Below are 26,943 nucleotides of genomic sequence, written 5' to 3'. Positions count from 1 at the left end.
ACAAAATCACAGCCTCTAATAATAGCTACATTACAAGAACACATATTCAAGTTGTTACTTTTCAGTTGCCCCCAAGTGATGTCAATCATTTATTTTTCTCTTCCTCTATCTCATTCTGCTTGGGGTATTTACTGTCAGCTCCCATAGCTGTTATATATATAGGTATCAGGTTTCTCCATTTGTCTGTCCAGCTTATGGTAAGGGCTAACGAACTTTGCAGGTAGCCACCATGGATCTTTAGGTAGGAGGATACAAATATACCCCCTATCCTACGCTATCAGCTCCTGAGAAAGAGCTGGGTTAGAGTGATTCAAAGGCATTCTGATGGGAAAGGAATGTGAAGCTACAGCTGCCTGCCTGCTTAGCAGCAGCCATAAATACCTGCCAGCAACAGCACTTTGCATTAACCCTTTCTTGTCCAAAATGTTAATCTGTTGCCCATTAAAACTTTTACACAAACCCAGCAACAAAAAATACACAGAACACTGTCAGGCCTCAACACAAACACACATATGCGGGATCCCACAAGCACACTCCATACAACTCCAATATTCAAAACACAAAGCCCAGACAATCATTATTTCCACTACACAGTCCCTCATACGGAACGTGGTGTAAGGACCCTTTCAAGACAATCAAAAATCAGCTCCAAGCACCATCATCGCATTGTGAAGTGGCAGGCTCAACTTTAGCGGGCATCCCTGAAGAGGCTCTGCTTCCCCCACATTGCAGGAGCCTTGGGCTTTTACTCTGACCAAAATGCACACTCATTCCGATGCAGGTGGGCAGCGTACATCGGAAGAAGTGGTCAGCAATATCCATAAAATTTTCCAAGGGTTGATAGAAACATGGATATACTTATTATTTGCCATCTCCTAGTACATGTGGATCACAGAGAGAATATCAAATGAGTTGTACATGGGGTTTCAAGTTCACAGTCTGCAACGGTACTCATATAACGTGTTCAAAAGCCTGTAAGAGTTAAGACTTGTCCAATTATTTAAAGGTTTTCCTAATAATGTTGCATTAAATTTTTCTACATTTTCACACACCCAACAGTTTTTCACTTGTGTATAATTAACTATCTTTTCTAAAAGATCTACATAAGCATTAGTCTTAAAGCAGTATTAGCTATCTGAAACATAAGCATGAATATTGAAGGAAAGAATATTCTGTTTACACTCATGACTATGTCTATCTTCATTCTTCTAAGCAGTTCGCTTGGCACACCTTCGCTTAGTCCCTTTCCAATGCTCAGGAGGAATCTGCCATTTGTATGACACCAGTAAGGGCTTTGAACATTCAAATTGACTAATGCGTATCTGCTTCTTCTGCTTCAATACCTGTCTCTGCAGCTCAAACTGTCCTTCAAAAATTCTAGGCGTGAAACCTGGCTCGTGCCTCTTCATCCAGCTGATTCATTCGCCGGCAATGAGGGTGTTAAGTCTTCTTTTGGCAACGCTGGCTCCTTCCAAGATTTCACTCATCGAGCTGTTACCCAACGCGGACCAGAGTCTGTGATTGCACACACTCTACCAGTTAGTTTTTCTTCCACAGGACCCTTCCAGGTACGTTTCCAGATCCCTATAGTGGACCAGTATACCCTGAGTCTTAGTCACATAACCTGACCCTAACGCTTGACATGTATTACAGCAGGAGGGTCACTAGAGTCTCCTTCCAATGGCAAAAAGTTCATAACATACACAGTTTTCTCTATTCTTGCTGCCGGGGTAAGCCCTTCTTCCCCCGTTTTTTTTTCTAACAATTGTTTCAAGGTCTGGTGTGTACGTTCAATAATAGCCTGACCCGTAGGAGAATGAGAAATAGTAGTGATATGAGCAAATTGCATATATGGCTCAGTAATTCCCTGTTTTATCGACGTAGAGGAGGGATTAGGTTTTCCTGCTTCTGGCACAGCTTTTAAAGCAGCTAAGGCCAATTGCTGCGCTTGCTGTAACACGTCGGTTCTCATACGAGCCTGTACTGCATCAGGGTGAAATTGTCCCTTCCCTATTAACATTCCATATGTAACACCATGTAAGGGATCATTGCGTCTTGAATAAGACCTCGCCATCTCAAGGCACTAGGGTGAGCTTGAAGAGGGGGCTTCGAGAGCAGTGACAAGGGCGTAGCAAAAGGATTAGTCTTGTTTAACTTTTCTGATTCATGCCCCTCTCTCTTTGATTCAATTCGCTCCAATCGGTCTCGTAGGTCCTGTAAATTTTTATCTAAAAGCTTAGTCCACTGCCCCCAACCCCGTTCAGTTTTTGGCCCCTGTTGGGGCAGCGCTAACGATGGTGTATATGGCACAGGTGGGTATAAATTCGGAGTCTCAGCGTCCTCCTCTGGATGTTCCCATTCTTCTGCATCAGGCGGTGGAGGGGCGGCGGCAGCGTAAAAGCGGCCGTCAGGCGCCTTGGGGGGCTGGGATCCAGCGTGAGGAGCGGGCGGGCCGTCGTCGACGTGAGGAGCGGGCTGGCCAGTGTGAGGGGCGGCCAGGGGAATTTGGGGGCTGTTACGAAAAGGATTCTAGTTAGAGTTTTGACGGTACATCATCCTTTTCAAAATCCCAATCACTAGTTATTGCTGCCGCCGGTGAAGGCGTTGTCGGCACAGGATAGGGAGGATGCGCTGGATCCTCAAAGATTTGCACTCTAGGGCGCACAAGCTTTCGAACCAGATGTTTTGCGCTTGAAGCGGCAGGCAGTTCCCCTTAAGTACGGTGTCAGGTGTCGGACTCACAGCAGCCGGTCCCACATGGTTTTGTGACGGAGAGTCAGAAAAAGCCGCAAAAACTGAGTTTACTGCTTGTTGCTCAACCTTCATCGTGGATATAGTTTCTTTTAGTAACCGCCACAGGGTAGCTAGAGATTTTACTTCTTTAGATCCAGGGGTAATTTCGTCCCACTGGCATGCTCCGATCTTTTCTCAAGTCCCAAGTTCTAAGGCTTCGCCGACGTCCTGGACTAAGTTTTTCTCTGTACTCCAGAGCAAAAACTTTTTTAACACAGAGTCATCATACTCTATCCCTCTCGTAAATGGGATATGCTGGAAGAGCTTAAATATTGCTGCCTTTTTTTTACTCAATTGAGTCCCCATTTTAATCCTCTTCCGAACACTCAGCTGCTCACCTGAATCTCGGGCTCAAAGGCTCCATAGTGTTCCGAGGCTTCTGCCTCCTGGGCGCAAAGGCTCTGTGGACTTCCGAGGCTTCTGCCTCCCAGGCTCAAAGGCTCCGTAGCGTTCTGGTCCTGCCAGATGAATCCCGGTCCTGCCAGATCGACTTCCCCGCGGCACCCCGTTCTTCGTTTTCAAAGTGAAAAAGCCTGTTCTGGCGCCATTTGTCCTTATATGGAATGGGACAAATTCCTCCTTATGGAAGGGACTCAGTCGGAGATCAATGTGATCAGACAAAGCCATTTATTCTGCAAAACTAACTCTTCGTATACTATTTCTTAAAGTTGTTTTCACTAACTTGGCATATTGTAATTGGATACATTTCTGTGAGGCCCTTAACAACTAACATATAATTGGTTAAGCACAGGTGTGAGAACCTGACCTTCAAAGTTTTCCAACAGTCCTCAATTTATCAACTCAGTAAATTCCAGCTCCTTCTTATCTTGCTGGGATTCTCACTCCCAGTACCTCACTCCCATCCTCCTTCACCTTTTGTTGTTCCTTGGTTCATGTCGAACTCCATGTAGGCACTTGCTGATCTGGGTATGGGGCTGTTCTTTGCCAGAAAATCATCCACAGGGATTGTTCATTTGATCCACACGGGAATTGATTTAAACTAGTCAGAGCAGAAAGTAAAAGTTGGCGCACACGGACTGCGGGAGTTTCTCCGGGTACGGGCTCCCCCTCCTCAAGACACATGAGGGGAGCTTTCAGAGTCTGGTGCGCGTTCGACGGTAGCTTCGTGAGAGCTGTTATAACGTCCGCAGCGTCTCTCTGTGAAAGTCCCGTAGCCTGTGCCAATGCTCGAGCTCCGATGTTCAGCAAGGAGTGTAAACATTTGGCATGCTAAAAAGTGGTCCCTGTAAAAAGTGGAGCGCAACAGTCAGGAACTGGCAGACCTTGTGCAACACGGTCTGCAGTATTGTTACCTTCAGTTAGGAGTCCAGGGATGTGCAAATGTCTATTACAGTGTTTTGGGCAAATTTCAGCAGCTCGCTCAGACAAAGCCTGAAAAAGGACTTGCGCACTCTCCATCATAGCCTCAATGGCTAAGGAGGTTTGCAGACCACTGTCGTAGCACAGTAGCTACAGTATATCCTTCCAGAAATTGAACTGCTATTGGCTAGACGTAACCAATATAGATTCTGATTGGCTCAGAAGTGAATTCCACACTTTTTTGAAGCAGGTAACAAGCTAGCTAAAATTAACCTTTCGCTACCTTTCTCACATAACTTGCAGTTTCACCATCCCGCTCCCACATCTTGTTAACCTTGAGCAAATGCCAAGTTCCTTATTCTACTGCACGTAACCGTCCTTTAGTAAACTAAGGCTAGGCCTTGCAGCCTGGGTAACTTGAGTTCAGACCTTTCAACTTAACTCACAGTTTGGCTAACACCAAACAGCTGGGATTGCTCACATGTCCATTTTTCAGCTGTATTCTTAATTACCACCATCTCCTAAGGCTAAGACATCTGGGTTGGTCACGAAACGCTCACCGTTCCTTAGCCACTCCACAATTCCCTCTTTTTGTTTCTGAGCAAACCAGATGGATATTTTTCTTAACCATAGATATCACACACTGCAACATATAACTTGCTACTAATACAAATAAAACTAACACACATAATAAAAATATACAGCAACAAAATCAAAATCATTAAAATGACAATAAACACTATTAGTCCACCTTTTACTAGAGCAACCAGCCACCCTGTCAGTCCCCATTCACCTAATAAATTGTCCACCCAAAAGGCTTGCCCATCCTCATACAGCATGTGTAAGATCTTTACATGTTTCCATATTTCTTCAACATAGGTCAATCACAGACTGCTGGGTCTGCCCTTTTTCTCCTGGATGGCTCTCTGTTAAGAGGGGAGGCCATCCCCTCACATCAAGGTCTGGCATGGGTCCCCATCTCTCCGCGCCTGCTGGGTTACAGCCAACAGCAGAGCTAAAAGTTCTTGGTGGCAAACATAGAAGCCAAATCAGTCTTGGCCTTGACTGTGGCAGCAGGCATTGGGTCAATCTCAGTTCTTTTACCTCATTTTCAGTGCAGAGTTTCACCTGCTTCATCCAGTAACAAGTTGCTACTGTGGCAAAGCACATATAGATTTACATTACCAGAGTAACTATTACAGCTTACAACAGCATGTTGAAAATGCTGATGTCAGTGAGAAACCAGCCTAAGAATTTTCTTACCATTGGAGTTCTCCCACCCTCCTAGTTTGTTCCATTTTTTGTGACAGTTTATAAGTTTATATTTTTAAGGTTTATAACATTACCATCGCCTTAGAATCTTTCTAACTTTTGCCTTAGCATTTTCTAGCAGCTGCTGCAAATTTTCATGCTCTAATATCTTTTAAAAGTAACAAATCCACACAATACAAGGTATAGTTTCTCATTAGTAACTGGCTAGTAAATACAGGTGGTTTTATACACAAAATCACAGCCTCTAATAATAGCTACATTACAAGAACACATATTCAACTTGTTACTTTTCAGTTGCCCCCAAGTGATGTCCTGCAATCATTTATATTTCTCTTCCTCTATCTCATTCTGCTTGGGGTATTCACTGTCAGCTCCTGTAGCTGAGGCATCGGGTTCCACCACTTGTCTGTCCAGCTCATGGCAAGGCTTGACAAACTTTGCAGGCAGCCACCATGGACCTGTAGGTAGGAGGATACAAACACACCCCCTCTCCCAGGCTATCAGCTCTTGAGAAGGAGTTGGGTTAAAGTGATTCAAAGGCATTCTGATGGGAAAAGAATGTGAAGCTACAGCTGCCTGCCTGCTTAGCAGCAGCCATAAATACCTGCCAGCAACAGCACTTTCCATTAATCCTTTCTTGTCCAAAATATTAACCTTCTACCCATTAAAACTTTTACACTAACCCAACAACAAAAAGTACACAGAACACTGTCTGCTCTCAACAAACAGAGACGCATGCATGGGATCCCAAAAGCCTACTGCATACAATTACTATATTTGAAATACAAAACCCAGACAATCATTAGTCCCACTATATGGTCCCTCATACAGAACGTGGTGTAAGGACCCTGTCAAGACAATCAAAAATCAGCTCCAAGCACCATCATCGCATTGTGAGGTGGCAGGCTCAACTTTAGCGGGTGTCCCAGCAGAGGCTCTGCCTCCCCCACATCGCATGAGCCTTGGGCTTTTACACTGACCAAAATGCACACTCATTACAATGCAGGCGGCCAGCCTACATCGGAAGAAGTGGTCAGCAATATCCATAAAAAGTCTCCAAGGGCTAATAGAAACATAGATATACTTATATTTGCCATCTTCTAGTACATGTGGATCACAGAGAGACTATCAAATGAGTTGTACATGGGGTTTCAAGTCCACAGTCCGCCACGGCACTCACACTATGTGTTCAAAAGGCTATTAGGGTACATTAAATTGCTGTTGTGTGTTTTTTTGGCTTGGTGTGGTTTTTTTTTTCGAAAATCAAAAACAAAGTAAGCACTCCGTCCTGGTAGCCAAGGATAAAGACAATGTCGTTAGAAGGGAGGATTCCCCCAGGGTAGGCTTTGAGGGTTGCTGTCGCTTGTTTTGGGGAACACCGCTTTCCCCTTCCCTGTCGAACAAAGGGGAGTGTTGCCAGCGCTCACAACACTCCACTTCCCGTTTCCTTGCTGCTGCCGTTGTTGCTGTTGCCGCGTTTGCCGGCAGTCGCGCTGCAGCTCCAGCGCTGCCCGCTCGGCCGCTCGGCCCCGGGGTCTTCGGCCGCTTCTCCTGGGACACCTTCCTCCACAGCTCCCTCTTAAAGGTCTGCACCCGCGACTCCTCCACTGGCAGCGCCTCGGTGTCCCGCAGCCGCTCCAGCATCTTCTCTCCTGGAGATAACTTTCTCGATGGCACCCCACGTCTCCCCTAGATATCCTGCTTTCTTTTCCCCAGCCAAGACCGCTTCCAAAAGCTCTTGGAGTATCCGTCCCCATCGGGAGGTATCTAATAAGTCAACGAGGGCCTCCACCGCCCCCCAGCCTCGCAACAATTGGATGCAGTTGCCTGCTGGCCCGGAATATATCGCCTTCGACAACCCAGCTTGCTGCGCGAGGGCCTTCAGTACCTGTATCACGTGGCTCCCATCCATCGCTTTCACGTCGAGTTCACCACTGTTAGTTTTCGCTACTCGTGTGGTGAGGGACGGAAGGACTAGTTCTCTCTGAACTAGGATCAAGACGCAGAGCATTCACGGAATGCTGGTCAAGATTTATTGCGCAATTAGCTTTAATATCATCTTGCAAGACAATTTTAATTGTTCCTGCTCACAAATTGGAGAGCATGGTTTGCTTAAGGATCATACAGAAATAATCAATCATGATGTGCAGAACTATCCCTTGGCAAATTGCTAGATCCTAGTTTGCCTGCTGATATGTAAGGCAATATGTATACTGCACATATGTGTTTATACAGATGACCAGGAGATTCAGTTATCGTAGAATCACAGACTGTTTTGGGTTGGAAGGGACCTTAAAGTTCAACAAGTTTCAGCCCTCTGCCACTGACAGGGACACCTTCCACTAGACCAGGTTGCTTCAAGCCTTGTGCAGCCTGCTCTTTTTCCATTCAATAGCTCTGCCTAAGAAGTGTTGCAGCATTGCTGCTTTTCACATTCTGGTCTTCCTCATTGTCCTTTCACCCTCAGCCTCTTGTCTTTCATACAGATTCTTTTCTTTTGTAGGGAATGTTATTGTCTCTATCAGCAATTATGCAATCTGTAATACTCACTTGAGTATTTTTATGGTGAATATGTTAGTTCTATTTCATTGAACTTTCATAGAATTTTTTCATTTCAGCTTAGCAACTCTAGGTATTCAAAATAGTCCAAAGTCTGTCATCATGCTCTTCTTTTGTTTCTTTGTTTGTTTTTTCCTAAAAGATGATCTGTGGAGAACCTAGAATGCCAATCTCACTAATACTGTCATCTGAAACATCTCAAGATAAGTTAAAATCAAATGCCCATCTAAGGAAACATCAACCAAAAGACAACATAAAAGTTAATGCATATTATGCAGGGGTTTTAGGACTTTTGAAGGAAAACACCAACACACTGATCACAGAATGTTATTCCATTATTTTATCAGAATAAGCTCTGATTCTAAGTGGAGAAAAACACTGCCTTTTCACTTTATGTAGAGATTCCAAGTTAACGAAGCTCCTACTTGTAGGAAAAAAAATAAAAAAGAGCCAACAAACACACACTGATGCATAATCATCGCTGAGAATATATTTGCTCCTCTTTTTCCTTTTTTCTTCTGAAATGTAACTTCCAAAACAATGGTCCTCTCCACACCTATGATGTAGGGAGTTGCAGACTTTTAGAAGTAGTGCCATTTCAGTTCTATTACAGCTTTTCTATCACATGCAGAATCTTCTCTAGTGTTTTTGTGATACGTTATGAAAGCATTCACTTTGTAAGACCAAGCACATCACTCCCTTTAAATCTTTCCCTCCTGCTGCAGTATTGCATTATGCACTTTCTTCGGGTTTGTAATGTTTATGACACATACCATTTATCCTATTATACTTCATGCTGTAGGCTGAAAACCTATTTTTTATCTTTTACTCCATATGTGTTTTCTCAAAATCATATCTACTACTGTGCACCCCTTTGCAACCACATTTAAAGTATTTCTGACTGGGAGTTCATTCATCTCCTGCTTCAGGGTTGTCCATGACTCTTATGAAGAATTTATTTGAAGTAATGGACCTATTGCAATCTATTGGTGCTTGAAAAATTTGTTAGTAGTCAGCAGAAGAGTATTGCATAGTTCACTGCTTTGCATAACACAACAAATAGTTGTAACTTTCTGTGAATCTTTTAAGCTTAGAGCTCCCCATGCTTTGAAAGGTTGTGGTGGAGGAGGTCAAACAGCATTGCCTTCTGGGGTGTCAGAGAAGCAGAAAAAAATCCTGTTTGTTTGAATACTGTTGTTGGAATTGTGCTACCTTTCAAAAATTTTTAACCACTCTGAGTTTTATGAGAAACTCTCAGTGTTCTCATGGAATGCAGCACAAAGCGTACTGGGTAAAAGAAACAGGCACATCATTCAAGAGGAAGATGTACAGCCATCGCAGTCATGTCTGTTGTTCATAAAACATGTATTGCACAATCTGGAAATGATTTGATTTTGTTGGTTTTGTTTTTTAACATCCCCTATAGTTCTTCCTTGATATTCTTCTAAAGAAAATTTTTGTAGGAAATAAATATGTTAGTTCCACTATGAGGTATTAATTTTGCTTTGTATTACTATAAAGATTTGTTAGCTGAAACTTCAAAAAATACGAAAACATATTGCAAATAGGCCCCATTTATTTAATAGACTCTATGGGAAATAACGAAGGCTTTGGATAAATTGTCAAAAGAAATGGACTAGCTGATTTTTAAAGGATATGGGCCAGCTAGTATGACCGTTAAGTGCCATCTGGTCAGGAAAACTAGCCAAAATACGATCTGTCAGGCTCCTAGAATTCAGGTTACATTCCCTGGTCTGGGGAAACACAAGAGACTTCATTGTTCTCCATGTATTTAGAAACCAATTCTGATATTATGACTGTTGTACGACTTACACCTGTAACCTCTTCATTCCTGAAGGTGTTTTATTCTGTGAAGGCTTATTGTACCTCTACACTGCAGCGCACAGGCAGACTATGTTGCCAGAGGGGGAAAAAAAGAAGGCAAGTAGGTTGTTATTTGATTAGAAATTTTCTGAATTTCAGAGGACTGACATAAAGGACAGTGACAGCACATTATTACCCAGTAAATATTTTACACCCATAGTGGTAGTACATTAATATTGATGATATATTGATATTTCCCACATTTGCTGTATAAATTGGTGAACTACTGGTGCAAGCAGCCAGGAGGAGGAGTGGGATGATTTGTCATTCTTGTAGCATCCCTGATTTTCTGTCTTCACAAGGCTAAATATTATCAAGAATAACAAATGGAATTCATATGGCTCCCTCATTAATATGCATTAGCTGTATCAGAGAGTATCTCAGGATTGATTAGGGTCAGTTCAGGAGAACTTCCATATCTTCAGTCTTTCTCTTCCTTAAAGAAAGCTAAAAAAGATTTAGGACACTTTTAAGGAAAAAGCCTTTCAGGTTGGTTTTGGTCTTTTTCATAGTTGGTTTCAAACCAGGTTAAATCAATTCACTTGCCCACGAACATCATTGTAATGAACATATTTTTCAAATGGGTCCATCCTTTGAAACTGCTACAGCTGAACCCAGGACAAACTCATATGATTTTTGTTTTCAAATTCTGTAATTCAGAAATGCACTGGATATTGTCTATTGTGTTTGATTGTTTGTCGTGGTTTAAGCCCAGGCCGTAAATCAGAACCACGAAGTCCACTTCCCCCCCACCTTTCTTCCCCCCGCTCCTGGAGGGACGGGGAGGAGAATCAAAAGAATGCAGCTCCCACTGGTTGAGATAAGAACAGTTTAATAACTAAGGTATAACACAAATCACTACTGCTACCACTAATAGTAATAATGATAAAGGAAATAACAAGGAAGAGAATACAACCGCTCACCAACCGGTACCTCACCCCCACCCTGCAGTGCTCCAGCCCTTCCGGGAACTCTCAGTTCTACCTCCTGGGCATGACGTGCTGTGGTATGGAATACCTCTTTGGCTAGTTTGGGTCAGGTGTCCTGTCCCTGCCTCCTCCTGGCTTCTCCTCCTCCCTGGCAGAGCATGAAACTCTCAAAGTCCTTGGTCAGTCTAAACATCGCTGTTATCAGCCCTGTTCCCAGGCGGAAAGTCAAAAACACAGCACTGCACCAGTAGAAAAAATGACTGCTACTGCTAAACCAGGACATTGTTACAGGTCTTCTGGAGGTTGTACCCTCTGTTCTTTTGGTTTATAGTATCCACAGGGCTTACTCTTTCTGTTTGGTGGGTTTTCTTATTTATAGCAGATTTTATATAATGTAGTCTGATTTACTCTACCAGGTGCTGCACAGAAATAGGGCTCAGCTCAGTTTGTGATCTAACCCAGGGAGAAGTTGAAGAAAGGCAATGCTCCATCTTACCAAAGACATATACAGCTCACTGTCACCTCAGGACAGAAGACAGTTTTACTTGTTGCAATTTCACTCACTTAGCAGAAAATATTTGAATGAAACATTAACACTTTTTACCCTAGAGTGATCAAGGGTTTGAAATGTTTTGTTTTGGGGGGCTGAGGTTGTGGTGGTGGTTCATTAAGAAGTCTTGTTTTTTCACTCACCAACCAACTTTACAGTATTTACCTATAAAACGACTAATATTTAACCTTTCTTGGGCAAGAGTTTGAAGAGTGAATGCTATTACTAATACTGAAGACATCTGTGAAGAAAGCAGAACAGATATGTAATCCAGCCAAGCAATCCAGCATAGTGTTAGTATTGGCTTGTACTGAATGTTTTTATAGACAGCTTATGGCTAAAGAAAATTTTTAATCATAAATTTTACCATATAATTTGGTGCCTATATATATTGTATCTGTTTTCTCTGTTCCAGAGTCTTTTCTTATTCCCCTAAATGTTTTCAGAGCTCATTAGCACATTGCTGAAGATATGATTGCACTTTTATTTGGCACAGCATTTTTCTGTTGATTGCAGGGTGGTAAAGAGCTCCCTTTGGTGACGTTCCCTCTTATCTGGAGCAGAGAACCTAGCTGCTATGACCACTTATGTGACAAATTTGGCATATGCAGGATCCCAGATGGAAAGCTCTTAAATTTGTGTTTCCAGTGTAGCATCCGGGTATATGACTGGCGTCCTGGTTGACTCCTTACAAGGATGCCTGGGCTGCTTCTGCACATTTTCCACTTTTAGCAGCTGCAATGAGAGTTGTGAGGGTTATATTAGACAGTTGACAGAGCCTCCTAATTTTCATCATTAACTGAAGTTATAACTTCAAATAAAATAGCTTATTAATCAAAATACCAATGTTTTATTATCTAAAAATATCATACTGACCAGAGAGTTATTTTATTTCAATCCACAAGTATTCTGCTCCGCTGTTTGGCAGAGATTGTTTACAGAAGAGGTCACATCTCACATTCCGTGATAGTTCATGGAGTTAATAATTTTAAAATGCATTGACTTAGAATAAAACATATTAAGTGCAAGGAATAATTCCTTTCCAACCCTAACTATTCTATTATTCTATGATTATATTATTTCTAATATTCCTTCAATTGCAAATATTGTTCAATTCCACATGATGGCTTACTTTGTATTGAGAGCGCATTTGTGTTTCTGTCAGCTGACAAAACAAATACTGAAGCAATTTATATTTCAAATAAATTAGGGTACAATATTAATATAAGCAAAGGAATTTCATATGAATATTCAGTAATCATTATATCCTGTATTATTTTACTTGTGACAACAGGCGTGTTACTTTAAAATGCAGCGTATGTCTAGAAAGCAGTATCTTTCAAATTCTTTAGAAAATCTCTGCATAGAGAAAGAATTAACGTTTTTGTATTAGGAATTTAGGCACAAATATTACATAAATAGGATATGTATTACATATCTACAGGAATAACAATACTTAAAAACCTTACTGAAACAGTTCTTCAGTTCAAGAAACATGAATGGTACTTTCAAAGTACCATGCAAAACCTGATTCACCCAGACTGAACAGAGTTTCTATAACCTTTCTGTAGATCCTTTTGTTGCTAAATGAAAAAAAAAACCAACCCAAACATCCAACAATCCCAAACAAAACCCCACAAATATCACTAGCTGTATGAGAGTGATTCTTTCATGTTATGCCTTTATTTTGAACTTTGAAATTCCCAGGAATTTATTTTTGCACTTCGGGCATGTAAAATCATATTTCTGCATACTATAATGGCCTTCTGACATGACCATTAATAAACATAACAAGTGACTGTAAACAGCATTAAGAACGGTGATAGAAATCCTGGGTCCTAATACAGTTCAATGAAAGTAATACAGTAAGGGGTGAAATCATGCAACACGTGTGTTCTTGGTGATTTGATTGTTATGAATATGGGCGAATCTCAGGATAAGCTGTGGATTCAGGAAATGCATCTTCAGATATGCGTACTATGTGAATATTCTGTAAGTGTTGGTATTAAAATGCACTAATTTAATTCTTGGGAACATGCCACAGCAGAATTGTGGAACTTACAGAATTGTCACGTTGTCAATAGTTCAAGCAAAGCTTCAGACTTTAGGGTTTTTGTGTTCTATTTTGTGATGCCTCCTAGGGAAATGAGGACCTCTCATTCTTTTCTTTTGTTATGAAGTGCCCTCAAATTTCAACAAGTAACTTATGATGACAGTAACTGCTTTTTCTAGCAGCTAATTTGCTGGTTTGCCTTTACACAGTAGTTAGGATGACTGGGATGCAGAAAAACATCTTTCCTCCCTGAATTGCCTATAATATATATAGATTATTTTATCTTATACTGTGCTTAGCCTTGCATAATTCATGGTTCCTATATTTAAACCAACAGTATTTCCCCAAATACTTAAGATGTTATTTTTTTCCTTCTGGATATTTTTTTAACCAGTGTGACAGAAAAAAAGGCTACAAGACTCACTGTAATTTCATGCTGAGATTTCTGGAAAATGAGGAGTATGTATAGAGAGAAAACTTGACAACTTGTGAAAATTTACCCATAAATATAGCCTTTTCATGATTTATCATGTACAGGTTTTAAAAACTTACCACCATTTCTCTCACTCTTGCCCACCTGGTGGTGTTACAGGTAAGAAAGTTTGAAAAACACAAAATGCATTTTTTTAAAAATAAGTAATTTGATGGCATGAGGTTTCCTTTATTTTAAAACTACTGGGGGAAGAAAGCCTCAACTTTTTTTCTCATTTGCTATATAGCTTAGGTGAATATTTTGTAAAAAGTATGAATCAGATTCATGCTAGGACGCAATGTATGCCATGCTCCTAAGATAAAGGAGAAAATATTGTCTATAAATAACAGTTTATTCATTATTTAATATTTCAAACAAATGAAGTATTTGTGACAGCATCTGGGGTCTCATAGAGTGATACAAATAATTTTTCCAAAGCTGTGCTTGTATCAGTGTTTAGTATCTGGCTCTTTTACTGATCAGACTCTGTTTTATTATCTTTGGATATTTAATACCATTTGGTTATTCACTAGTCTCTAAATGCTAGCAGTTATCTATCTCTAGAATTGCATTAAAAGCTATTGCTCTGCTGGAAGTTTGACTTTTCAGGTAAGGTATAAAACTGAGATCTTACCATTCTTCTTAAGTCTTATCAACATGGTAGAGATCTCATGACAGCATTTTGAGAGAAAGATATGTTACTGTCAGTTTTTTCTATAAACTGCAGTTAGTTTAATTATTATGCCATTTTGATAAGCCATTTTTCACTTTCTGTCAGTTTTTAAATTGTAATGTAATACTGCTTTACGCTGTTGAACATCTGCTGTATTCACCCTGGTGGTGACTGATTCACAGGTAGATGAAAAGATTGCTGTGTGCCTGGTATGTAAAGCACTTCAGTATCCTCTGGGATAAATATAAATGCAAAGCATTGTAACAAATCTATAGGCACCAAGGACTTTGTGGTTATTGCTACATTGCAAGTTACAGCAACTGGGAACATCAGCAGTGATGGAACAGTAGAATCCCTTTTTAGACATCTGACTCTAAGCTAAAAGAATTTGTAGAAATATGAATTTGAGGGACACAGCAGAAAAGGTGCTATACCACATCTTAGAAGACATTGCTAGATTTCCTGACAACACTAATTCCTACTATTTCCCTCACACAAAATTACTCTGAATGCCTCGTGAGATAAGTAAGTGTCTTGGAGACTATAGAACAAAAAAATAGGTGTCTAAATCCTCCTTTTTATGCATACCTGAAATTTCCATGAGCAAACTGGATGGCAGTTGGTATAACCCCAAGTATTCAACTTGGAAATTTTGTATTTTTTATAACTGCTCCAGTAATAGAAATACAGAAACTGATTCAGTGGTGTTACAGCTGTGTGGCTGATAAAAGGCAAAGATATTACAAGATGGTTTTTGCCTTTCATTTTTGCAAGTATTTTTCCTGGCAGAGCATGAGACTCAGAAAGTCCTTGGTCGAAGTAAACATTATTTAGCAACAACTAAAAACATCAGTGCTATCAGCATTGTTCCCAGGCTGAAAGTCAAAACCACAGCACTGCACCAGCTACTAAGAAGGAGAAAAATGACTGCTAGTTCTGAGCCCAGGACATTATCCGCCTCTTATTCCGTACCATTCACGACATGCTCTGATCCCACATTTTTCAATATACCATCACTCTTGTCTCATATATATACACATACACACACACAAAAAGTGATATCATTCCTTAGTGCATGGACCAATGCCTATAAAGCTGCTGAGTTCATCCAGTCCATGATATGAGGGTGCATGTCTTGTAACAGTCTTTCAGAGCAGGAGAGATGATGTGCAGCATTGGATTACTGCCTGCAGATAACAGCACAGAACTTGTCTGTTCACTGCTGAGCTCATCTGGTTTTGTCAAAATTCATTCTTTTTTGGGAAGATGGTTGGAGGGAAGTCAGGGCCAGTCGCTGGTGACCTGAAGACATCTACTTGGTGGGCTATAGAAGTGCTACATAGCAGACAACAGCATACAATTGACTTCATTGGCTGTTTTCCCCTAAAATCAAATCCCCTGGAGGTAGACATCGGACTTCCCCATCTTCCCCAATTACCCACCAAGTACATCCAGGTCCCTGAGTAAAAGCAATCCTACAAGTGGGTTTGCCTTAACCTGAAACAGGAATAACCCAGACTGTCTTCCCCAGCAAATTCTTTATGTGCACCACAGGAACTTTTTCTCCTTCAACAGTACATAAAAGTTCTGACTGGGTGTCGTGGTTTAAGCCCCGGCTGTAAATTAGAACCACGCAGTCTACTTCCCCCTACACACATTCCCCAGAGGGATGGGGAGGAGAATCGAAAGAATATAACTTCCACGGGTTGAGATAAAAACAGTCCAGTAACTAAATTATAACACATATCACTACTGCTGCCACCAATAATAATGGTAAGAGAAATAACAAGGGAAGAGAATACAATACCGCCCACCAGAAAAGACAGCCAGACAGAAAAGAGAAGGTACCCTTCCGGGTAGCTTCCAGTTACATCCCCCGGCATGACGTGCTGTGATATGGAATACCTCTTTGGCTAGTTTGGGTCAGGTGTCCTGTCCCCGCTTCCTCCCGACCCCTCCTCCTCCCTGGCAGAGCATGAGACTCACGAAGTCCTTGGTCAGTCTAAACATCGGTGTTATCAGCTTTGTTCCTAGGCCAAAAGTGAGAAACACAGTGCTGCAAGAGCTACTAAGAAGGAGAAAAACTGACTGCTACTGCTGAACCCAGATGCTCCGGTGTTGATAAACCAGGTGGCTTTTGGTGAATGTGTATCCCAATGTTTGAAATTCCCACCACCCATTGCTCGCGGTGTAGTATTTAACAGCTCATTTTACTGTTTAAATTTCCCAGAGGCTGGTGCATGGTAGGGGATGTGATTTAATCTATCTGCCAGGTCTCCACATATTTGTACTTCAGCCATCATCCTCCATACCAAACAGGCTTTAACCCTTTAACTTGTTTAATTGCAGCTTATGTTTAACACTCATGAGTAACCTGTTCAACAGCGTCCATTGTTGAATCTACCCCTCGAGCACGACCCCATCTGTTTGTTGCATCTCTGCCCTGATGGCCCGAAGTGTCATGAGCCAAAAATAATTCACCCTTATGTTGCTAACCTCAGTCCATCTGAGCCATTTTACTCTTAGCAGCTTTATCCACTTGTTGGTTGTTCTGGTGACCCTCAGTGGCCTGACTCTTGGGTACATAAGCATGCACATGGCGTAACTTTAACACCAATTTCTGCACCCAGGCAGTGATATCTTGCCACAGCTCAGCAGCCCAGAAAGGTTTACCTTTGAGTTGCCAGTTGCTCTGCTTCCATTGGTGGAACCACCCCCACAGGGCATCCATGAGTCAGTATAGAGGTAAAGTACAGTCCACTTTTCTCATTCAGCAATGTCCAAGCCCAGCTGGATGGCTTTCACCTCGGCAAACTGACTTGATTCACCCTCTCCTTCAGCAGTTTCTGCAACTTGTCGTCGAAGACTCCATAGAGCTGCCTTCCACCTCCAATGCTTCCAAAGGACTGGAGGGACCCACTGGCCTAGATACTTGCCATACTTTTCCACTCACCCTGTGGCTCATGGCTATTTAGCCTCGGGAAAAATCTCTTTCTGGTCCTCATATATCCTCTAATCCTAGACAAGACTTGAGCCGGACACTGCTTAGCTTCCATGATCATGCAAGATTCGGCATTCTCAGGGTGATCACACCGTAGGCAAAACATAGCGTATGCAGCAACAAGCTTGTTCCCAGCAAAAGGAGCAGGATATTTTTGAGGGCATGGAAAGGATACACAGGATCTTTAAATCTTCCAGAAGCTACTGTCACTGTAAATAGTCTGGTGGGGGAGCAGAGGGTGTAAGGGATTATTTCCTTCATAGGCTGACCAACTGAGGAGGGAAAAAAAGATGTGTAATTACTAAAAACTTCTACTATATAATAAAGTATTGAGCTGATGACCACATTGAGAACACATACCAGCCCAGATTCATGATCAATGAGTCTAATGTATTACAAGTCACTGTCATGAAGTACAGAGAAACAAGAACCTTAGCCCCCAGCTGATAAACACAAAACCAGGAAATACTGGCTGTAAATAAGGTACGACATGCTGAACTGTGAGATCAAGAGTCACAACTTTGAGAGCCAATAAATCAGCATTGTGACGAGTAACTATTAGTCCGAAAAAATGAATGCTTATCACAAATATGTTTAGACACACTCTGGTCAGATCTGTCATTATCTCAACCCGTCGTGCCCCACGTTGGGCACCACAAAGAACTGTCATGCTTTAAACCCAACCAGTAACTGAGAACCACACAGCCGCTCGCTCTCTCACCTTCCCATTTCCTCCCTCTGCTCCCAGAGGTATGGGGAGGAGAATCAAAAGAGTGTAACTCCCATGGGTTGACATAAGAACAGTCCAGTAACTAAGGTATAACCCAAAACCACTACTGCTACCACCAATAATAACAACGATAAGGGAAATAACAAGGGAAAAGAATAAAACTGCTCACCACCTACTGAACGATAACCAGCCTGACCCGAGCAGTGATATAGCCCTGCAGGTAACAGCCCCCTGTTATCAGCATTGTTCCCCAGGCTGAAAGTCAAAACCACATCACTGCACTAGCTGCTAAGACTGAGAAAGGTGACTTGCTGCTGAACCCAGGATACCCATCAAAGAAACTAAGAAATTTAATACAAGTAGGGTGTGAGTTTTCATGAAAAGTTTGAAGTAAACAACCTGCTCCATTCTGCCAATTGGAAGCAACAGAAAACCCTCCTTCTCTTGCAATCTTCCATTTGCTTCAGCCACACAAAACCACTACACTACTTGCCCCAAGCCATTTTTGACAAGCAATGCTTCACCTTTATTAAGGTAAGTACAAGAAACTTTTATTACTAAAGCTTTGATTTCAAACAGTGCTCCAAGTTAGTCTTTTAGGTTAACTTCTCAAAAAGAAAAAGTGCAAGGTGAAGAAAGAGTCTCCACAATTGTTCAGGAGAATAGAGGACACCTCGTTTCAAGAAAGACAGAACTCCTGCATATACAGGGTCTAATCTTGATCTTCTCAAACGAATTTTTCCTTTGGCTTCACTGGGATACACAGTGCAAACTCAGCTTTAAAGAATTTGGAGGAGGCATAAACATATTAAAAAAAATTATAAAAAAGAACAACCCAAAGGATGTCATAAACTAGTCTCCTGGGTTCAGCAGCAGTCAGTTTTTCTCCTTCTTAGTAGCTGGTGCAGTGCTGTGGTTTTGACTTTCGGCCTGGTAATAATACTGATAAAGCCGATGTTTTCAGTTACTTGTCAGAATGTTTACCCTAATCAAGGACTTTGTATCTCATGCTCTGCCAGAGAGGAGGAGAAGCCGGGAGGAAGCTGGGACAGGACACCTGACCCAAACTAGCCAAAGAGGTATTCCATAAAACAGCACGACATGCCGGGGAATGTAACTGGGAGCTACCCGGAAGGGTACGTCCTCTTTTCTGTCGGGCTCTTTTTCTGGCGAGCGGTATCCTATTCTCTTCCCTTGTTATTTCTCTTATCATTTTTATAATTGGTGGTAGCAGTAGTGATTTGTGTTATACCTTAGTTATTAAACTGTTCTTATCTCAACCCATGGGAGTTGCATTCTTTTGATTCTCCTCCCCGTCCTCCAGAAGCGGAGAAAAGAAAGGTGGGGGGGAGTAGACTGCGTGGTTCTAATTTATGGCCTGGGCTTAAACCACGACACCTAGGCTGGCTATTTCAATAGGACTTATATATAGAAAGACTTACTGTGCTGAAGATAGTCCCTAAATATATAATCCCTGCTGAGCAAGCTGGTTAGGAGAAGCTACCACCCAGTGTGTTGTTCTCAGCAGGCACGCAATTTAAACACTAGGGAGTTTACATACTTTGTTACACTGAGCTTTCTGCTCCAAAGAGGTTAGAAGTGCAAAGCCAGTGAATATAACCTGTCTCCTGTTAATACTGCGTTTTGGTTAGTTTGAATGGAATTTTACTTTCCCTTTCTTGTTTTTACTTCAAAAAAATGGAGAAATAAATCCCTATAAGAAAGCCTATTTTTCATAGAAAGATAGACCCAAGATTAGTTTACGGTTTGAACTAAATTTCTGAAAATGTACCCTGCCAGAATGCTTCAAAGTGAGGCAAAATAACTTTACATGATATTCGGAGCAAGCTGCTAAAGTAGCATCTCTTTCAAAACTCATAAGTCTCTGTAGGACTAATTGGAAATTATGAAATTGTGTTATCTAATGAAGAAGGAATTAACAAGAATTGTCACTGAGTATTTACAATGTTATTATTAAATAATAGAGAAGAGTTGTTGCTACTAAATGTATTATTCCTTCCGTTTTCAGTAAACACGTACTTACTAGGTACTGTAAAATCCCATATTGTTCTTCTTTGGCTGGAAATCAGTCTTATAATAAGGTTTTTGCTCTTTGTTTCCTCTTTTACTAATAGGGGAATTACCCTGAAATGTGAGATTTTAAGCAATATTATGCTTATTCAGAATTATCTCTTTAATTCGAAATCTAGTTTAGAGTAAACCTTTTAAACCACCTTTTCAGTGGCTGAGTATAGCTCTTGACACTTTCCTAACCAAAATTCAATTATAACTGTGCATTCAGACCATCCATTGATTTTAAAATCCCTGACCAATTTGAAGAGTAAAATCTATGTGCTTAGTTAAGAATAGCTTTAGGTTTCCTTGGATTAATCAGCAGCAAAGGAATCGGTGAGATCTGCTTGAAGTTTGGGTTTGCAAGTTAAACCAACCATTATCTCTTATGGCCTATTGCTAAAATATAATTTATCTTGTGTGTTATATAAACAGCATGGTCTAAAGAGCAGGAGCATCCTGGAATGTAGCTCTGAATCATTGCATAGTGTCTTAAGGTCCCTTCCAACCAAAATCAGTCTGTGATTTTGTGAAAATTACTCACCTTCACTAATGCAGAAGGAGGATTCTAAGACAGACAACCTACCATAAACCAAGTTAGTAATGTGGGGTTTTTTCAAAACTAAAGAGAAGATCAGTAAACTAAAATAAGGTTTTGGATATTCTAAATCCCAGCATTACAGGAATACTACCTGAATTCCTGCTTGGGTTGAAAAAATATTGAAGTCCGTTAACAGATATAAGGTAATACAGTTTAACCCAGATAGACTTCTTTCAGGATAGTTAAACATTTATATCCCACCGTATTCTGAATTGTTTCAGATGACAATAAGTAATTTCTTGTTTAGTTAAACTAAATTCAAACTAAACCTGCAAGATTCTCCAAAAGAGGCGTATCATATTGTGCTGAAATTGATAGCATATATATGCACCAAGAAAATCCTTCTCACAGCATTTAATCAAAACAAGTGTCCATATCTTCAGATAAATATAAATTTATCAGGATTTAAACTTGTTGATGCATACAGAAGTATGAAAGAAGTGAGTGCAAAGGGAACGTTGGAATAGACAGCCTGAAGAATGATAGTGGGACCTTTAAAAAATCAGTGCAACAATTTACTGTTGTATGGCGATTGGGTCTAATAGCTACAGTTGTACAGATTACCACTGTCTAACGTAAAACCTCACCTGTATATACAAATTTATTTCTATAAAAAATGTGGGAAAGAATCAGATGGATTATACTGAATTGCATCAATCAAGGCTTAAATGCATGTATCATGAACGACAACATATTTATTCTTTCTTGAATTTTAAGAATTTCTTCTAATCAGGGGGAGAAGAAGTAGCTGGTGATAAATGTGAAATCCTTTTTTTGGCTCTGCTGTTCATTAGCTATACAAACTTGGTGGGTCTTTTTATCTGCATCACCAAGATGCTAGTGAAAGTATGAGATTTGCACAAAAATGGCTGAATGACAAGACCCAGGTTTTCCTTTATCTTCCATTTTTAAGTTTAATTTGACAAATGCATGAATGTATCAAATGCAATCTGCCCCCTTGTGCCCATATAAGAAATAGTAAAATCCCCCTTGCCAGTTAGACATCATGCTGTGAAACAAAGACAGGTTTATCTCTATTCATAAACCTTCCCCTTTCTCAGAAACCTAAATGCCTGCTGTGGGAGACTGATCTGAAATCAGACTCCACCGTCCATTGTTTCAAAGACTGGTCTGAGGAATTGAAATGGGACTCCACCAACCATTGTCTCAGAGATGGGTGGGAGGATTTAAGATAAGACTATTCCACCTATTGCCTGGGGAAAGGGAGTGAGGATCTGAACTGGGACTCCACCATCCATTGCCTGAGGGATGAGTGGGAAAGACCAGAATCTTTTGTCCATTACCTTGAGGACTGGTGTTAGGAATTGCTACCCATTATCCCAAGAACTGCTGCACACACATTTACGTTAAGACAAGTGCAGTTGAAGAGTTGGCTGCAAGACCAGGGGAAACTGGTCCACCAGGAAAGTGGAATACGTGACAGGAAGAACAGAGGTACTCCCCCCAAATCATTATAAAAGTGGGAAAAGGTAATTAGCAAAGACACATCACCAGGGAACCATTGCCATGAGGATGACTCCAGAAGCACGCCGATGGCTACTACGGACCCTGAGGAGCACCCTCCATGAGACATGGCCATAAGGGAACTCCATGAGACACACTCCACGGGCTAACATGAAGGGGACTCCAGAAGGACACGTCCGCGAGGACACCCACTGCTGACAGACTCTTGGGGAACACTCTGCTCTGATACTACGAGACTACGAACCCTGAAGAACTCCCACCACCAACGACGATGACAACAGATCCCAGGAACACCACTGGATCCATGGTGGTGACCCTATCTCTCTCTCCCCCTGCACCCCGAATTCTTGCTTTGTTTTCTACCTTTTTCCCAATCTGTCCTATCGCTATCCCCTTTATTACAATAATTACCATTTTTACCGTAACTGTCTTTCTGTAATTTGTAATAAACAAACTATCCGATTGCGGTACTTGACCTCTTTTGTGTTTTAATTTCACTCTTGGGATCATGAACTGAAACAGGGTCCAGCACCAGGGTTTTTTTCCTCCAATTGGACTGTGACACCTGCTATGTTATTTCATGACCTTCGCTGCTGCTAAACAGCTCCCAGATATAGTTAACCACACTGACTATATGGTTTACGTGTCCTCATGTTTATTATTCCTTATCAAAGTATTTCTAACCTAAGCAAACCCAGTCCCTGATGTGATCGTTCCACTTACCTAATGCCTGTGCTAAGAGATGGATCCATCTTCCTGGAATACGTGTGCATATTCATACTGTACACCACATAGAGAGAACAGGAGGGGTTGGATTAACTGCAGAGAAAGAAATATAACCTCCATGGAAGGTTATTCTATTTAGTAGAATTAATTTTATTTTTTTTTTTTTTACCTTTGGGTAGCTTAATCACCAACTTTAACCTTCACAATAAAGCAGAAGCAGACCCTCTAAACTAAGAAAAAAAAGGCAAACTTGAAATAGGTAGTGGACAAATGGGTTTTTTCTTACATCAAAATAGAAGGTTGCTAGGTAGAATAACCAGATGCTATGACAAATCAGAAAGTCTTCACAGGGGAGTCACACTGGTTTACTCAATTTGAAACTTACTTCTGCCCACTGATTCTTACCACCATGTGACTGCAAGCTATGAAACATTTTCTTATGCCTGACATTCCAGTTATTTTGCAGTGTAAAAAAACAGGTCTCTTATACAAAATCATCTTATATTTTCCTCAAAAAAAAAAAATTAAGTTGTGCAAGAATTGTTTTAGGCATCCTTCAGAGCCAACTTCCATACTTTATCATTTGTAACTAAAGTAAGTTATGTAGTATGCTTTTATTCTAGCCCAGATGCCATGCGAACGGAAGAATGTAAAGTTAAGAATTTTGTGCTCCACCTTCTTTCTCCCAGTGATTTGTCTGGGGGAAAAGGTAGTTTGTTGAATAGCTGAATTGGCTGTCATCTATAAGCACACCTATTTTTCTTGAAGTCATCTGCCAAATGAAAGAGGATAGATTTAGTCAAGGTATTAGGAGGAAATTGTTCCCAGTGAGAGTGGTGAGGCACTGGGACAGGTTGCCCAAAGAAGCTGTAGCTGCCCCATCACTTGCAATGTTCAAGCCCAGGTAGGACGGAGCTTGGAGCAACCTGCTCTAGTGGAAGGTGTCCCTGACACAGGCAGGGAGCTGGAACTGGATAATCTTTAGGGTCCCTTCCAACCCAATTCTTATGTTAATACTTTTGTCGTTCTTCGTATTTCAGTGCACAACATTACATGCTACAGAATACATTCTTAAAGCTTGCATGAAAAAATTCCCCCTTACATCTCTTATTACTATAATGTGGAAATGCTTTTATCAGGTGTGAACTGATAAAGGGAATCCAGCTTCATTCTATGCTAAGTACCTTGTTCATATAATTTCATTCAATATAATTTCGATCAGGACATTTACCCTGCTAAATTCCATGAAAATATATAAATAATTTTTTGTGTATATCTAATTTTTTTATATTTACATTTGCAAGCAGGATTCTCCAACCTCCTCTGACTACATATATACTGGTCCATAAGAAGGGGTGGTCCCTTTCTCATGGGGGATTTCTTACCTCAATTGAGCAATTGCAACACTTGATCACAAGGTGGTAGCAATCCTGCCATGACACTCGTGGCAGCAAATAGGGAAGGGAAGAAAAGAACAGCTTGAAGCATCCAGATTCTGCTCTCTCTGACATGAATATGCCTTGAAGTCGAGGAGAAATGCAATTTTAATATATGATGCTCTCATGATGTCACTAGCTTATGACATGCCAGCAGCAAATTGATTGTAGTGCAGCCTCTCCCATTTTTCCTTCAGCCTGTCGTTACAGCTGATAATTTTTAAATGTTGAACACTGGGGCAAGTCAAGAAAAATCATACACGCAGCCACAGAAACAGCTATGACACATCAAACTCATCATGTCTGCAATGGTGAGTCGTCTTCTTCATGCACAGATTAATTTAGGAACAGTGTTACCTTTGCTTCCCAATGTGCAATTTATCTGCATATACACAGTAAAAGTTCTGATGCAGTCCAGCAGTCTGTGCAGCTACATCCTGTTTTATACAGGATCATGGCAACTGCATTTGATAGGTAACAATGAGCATCTGGATGATGACTTTTTTTCCTGAATATAAGGAATTCCATGGAATTTCAAACAGTTGTCTGTATTCAGATGTATCAATGGACTAAAGAGGTAATGTTTTACAGTTGCCACGTTTATACCCTAAGGAAGACAATAGTAGGTTTACATGGCTATTACTAAATGTTGTTTGTAAAGCATCAATCTTTTCTTACAGATATATGCAAAGCAAGTGTTTATCTGAAAAATCATGCTAGACAAAAAAACCCAAACCACTAAAAAAGTTGGAGCATCTCTCCACATTCTGGACTTCACCGCATGGCTGCTATACCTTACGCAGCCACATACCAGGGCTGGAAAACTTGTGATAACTTATTGTTTTGTGATTTTCCATTCAGTAATGTTTTAATTATTATTAATATCATTCATGTCAAGTAATCCTTATTCTAAGGTGGTTTGGCTTCCCTGCTTGTGACCTCAATGAGCTGGCACCTAGAACATTGCATCTGGGGGTTGCTATGTCCGTCTAGGGGTAGGAGGACCTTCTCCCACTCAACCCCAGCATTTTGGAAATGGAACACAGAGAACCATGAGAAATGCAAGGGGTAGAAGTTAACATTACTCTGGAAATAAATAAACAAATCCAATGGTGGATTAAGTGATGAGCTACATTGCTCCCATTCTCTGTGAAGCACTTGCAGCCCATTTCTTGGATGCTTTCCAAGAATCTGGAGGTTTTTACATTAGCCTGGCAACTATATCTCCCTTTTCTGGCCAGTTTACAGCCTGATTTAACTCTGTAGCACTTTTGATCTAGAGTTATTCCATACACCTGCATAGAAAAGCGGAAAGGGAAAAGAGAAGGTTCTTGTTCAAGAGCCACCACATTCAGCTTTCTTAATTGAGAAACATATGTCTCAGACATAGAAAAGCGAGGCTGTTAAATGGTTTGCTGCTTTGCAGCAGTCTGATCTACCTGCATGGCAGCTCAGACTCTTCCTGTGGCTGAAAGCAACGTGGAGACAACAACCGGTCTTTTTTGTTGTCGTTTTGAAATATATGTTTCCCTCAACACCAAAGCACTTCTTATATTTTCCTTTTATTGAAAGAGTTGTCCACACCCTAGAAATTCTTGACAGACATCAGTCTTATGTCTCTAATTGCTGGATTTGCCCCCTGATGGTGTCTTCCTGTAACTACAATCTTTTGACATTAAATTTGGTAATTACTTTTCTTTCTTCTCATGGCAATAATAATGTTGGAGATGTACTCGGAATACAGCCGTGATCTACTATTTTCAAATGATGCAGCTTCATCTATCTTACTGAAGTTAGAAATAAAAGCTATTTTTCCTACAGCTACTGCAGCCCTTTAGGCCAAAGGTTTTCTCTCAAACATTCCAGTGAAATCTCATTAATGGGTGAAACTAGGACTGCAACATCTTCTAATTGTCTGTTTCTCTCCATCAAGGGAATTTCCTTTCCTTTTAAATTTCAGGGAAGTTTTCCACATAACCTCTAGCAAAATAAGGAATTAGTCAGCACCTGAAAATTCAGTATATTGAACTGCATTAATTTTGTTGAAGGCTGTCTCTGTGATGACACTGCCTTTATTACGACTCTGCCTTGATTGTGCCTCTATGAAGACTCTATGCATCTATTAGTAGACTCTGCCCCTGTGAGTAGTCTGCTTACATGATGACAATCTGCCTTTATGATGCTACTCTGTGCCTGTAACAACTCTACCCCAATGACGACACTCAGCCACTATGACAATTTTACCTCTGTAGATGACGCTCTGGCTCTGTGACGACCCTGCCTTTTTGATGACACTGTGCCTCTGTGACCGCGCTGCCTCTATGATGACTCTGTCTCTTTAACAACACTCTGCTTCTATGACCATTTTATTCCTATGACCATTCTG

The sequence above is a fragment of the Psittacula echo genome (assembly GCF_963264785.1).
Source record: "Psittacula echo genome assembly, chromosome: 5".
Classification (NCBI taxonomy): Eukaryota; Metazoa; Chordata; class Aves; order Psittaciformes; family Psittacidae; genus Psittacula; species Psittacula echo.
This window is presented reverse-complemented; position numbering follows the sequence as displayed.